The sequence below is a fragment of the Arvicola amphibius genome, chromosome 2 (genome assembly GCF_903992535.2).
Source record: "Arvicola amphibius chromosome 2, mArvAmp1.2, whole genome shotgun sequence".
Classification (NCBI taxonomy): Eukaryota; Metazoa; Chordata; class Mammalia; order Rodentia; family Cricetidae; genus Arvicola; species Arvicola amphibius.
The window spans coordinates 20,559,751-20,561,654 of record NC_052048.2 but is presented as its reverse complement, the minus strand read 5'-3'; positions in this window follow the sequence as shown (position 1 = coordinate 20,561,654).

The following is a 1,904-nucleotide window of genomic DNA, read 5'->3' as shown; positions in this document are numbered from 1 at the left end:
CCATCCACACCTAGGAAGACCTGGAGATTCCAGAGCCACAGGAACCACCGCCCACCTCATCCCTACCCGCTAGCAGCAGAAGCACAGAGGATGCTGGGGCCCTGATGGCTGCACGCCTGAGACATAAGCAAAGTCAGAAGGAGGCCTGAACAGTAGGAGACAACACAGGGCTCCTCCCCAAAGGTCAGCCTTGACACAGTGGGGCCTTTGTCAGGGCACGGTGGCTGCCATGACTGCTACAGGGGTCTGGGAAGAGAGAAATCCCTAAGGGCCGGCGAGTATCGAAGAACAGCTCAGCACAAGAAACTTCGGAGATGAAAGATGATGAGAACACGCGTGTCCTGATGACTTGAGGGTATGCGTGAGCTATCGACGGTTATTATCAGAGGAGAGGTGTAGGAGGAGAAGAGGGGGATAGGGAGAGGCTGTGGGGTCACCAGCAAGAACTGGGGGCCGGAGTGAGAAAATGCACGGGGCATAAAGAAGATAGAAAGAGGTCATCATGCGAAGTGAATAGGGCACCCGGGAGAGGGCAAAGCTGTGTATCATAGGCCGCGCGTGCGGAGCAGACCGCGGGCTGCGGATCTCTGGCTGGATGTGCCCTGTGACCCCACACAGTGAGCCCTGAAGTTGACGTCAAGAAGAAGACTCTTGACGGCCAGAACTAGAGAAAATGAACAGGAAAAAAAAATGTGTAGACCAGGCTGTCCTCGAACTCCAGATCCACCTGCCTCTGCCTCCATTCAGCAAATCCTACCGGCCTGCGCCACCAGGACCGGCAAGGGAAGTCGTTGATAAGCTGCTACTTGAGGAGGATTTGCAGTGACGCCACTGGCCCCACCCCCGGAGGAGGAGGCCAAAATTTTAGATGCAGTTTTAAATCCAATCTTCCTGTAATCCAAACCTCTGGATGTCCCAAGTCTTCTGTACACTCCCAAGCCCGCCACTGTCTCTAAGGAACCGCAGCCTCACAACTCCTGGATATGAGGCCCGCCTGTGCCACCCCTGCAGGTCTCCCCGGGAAACACTCCCAAACCGCCCGACAGCTTCTCAGCCCAAGCCGCAGCTCTGCATCCACTCTCAACTCTCACCGCAGACAAACACCTTCAACATTCACCGAGCCTCAGTCGCCTACTTACTGTCTTTACAGTCATTTTCACGACACATCCAACGAGTCAACGGCAAATACAATCTCATTAGTACTTTTCTACCTTTTCATACAGGAATTTATAATCGTAGGCTTTTAGTTCCTTAATTCATTCTGACTTCATTGCTGTATATGATGAACAATAACACCCAAACCTGCGTGCTCATCCAGTTCTCCATCCTCATTGGCCCAAGAGCCTGTCCCCCCCCTCCCTCTCACCGTCAAGATCCTGTGACCACAGACGTGAATATTTAATAATACTCATTGTTCTGTAATCCCGCTTGGCAGGGTCAGCTATTCAGGGTCCTCTGAAGGGGCGCTACCTGCAAGACATGGGCTGCAGAAGAGGAAGGAGACCAAGCAAGATTCTAATGTCAAGGTCTCGTTTATTGGGGTGAAAGTTACAGCTTATATAGCCCTTGAATTGAGTGGAGGTAGGGGCAGGCAGGAACTCTGCTGGGGTAACTGAAGGTCATCAGTCAGCACCTGGTGTAAGTCAAAACATGGGATCCATTAACATTGGAGTAAGGGGCAGGTTCCGTTAACAGATAGTTCTCAAGATAGTTGGGATGTGGGGTGGGTTCTCCGTAAACATCCTTAGGGCAATGACCTCTGCTATCCTTTAGGACAATGGTCCCTGACAAATCCCAATGACCTCTGCTATCCTTTAGGACAATGGTCCCTGACAAATCCCAATGACCTCTGCTATCCTTTAGGTAGATGGTCCCTAACAGCTGAGAGTCTGGAGAGCCACTAA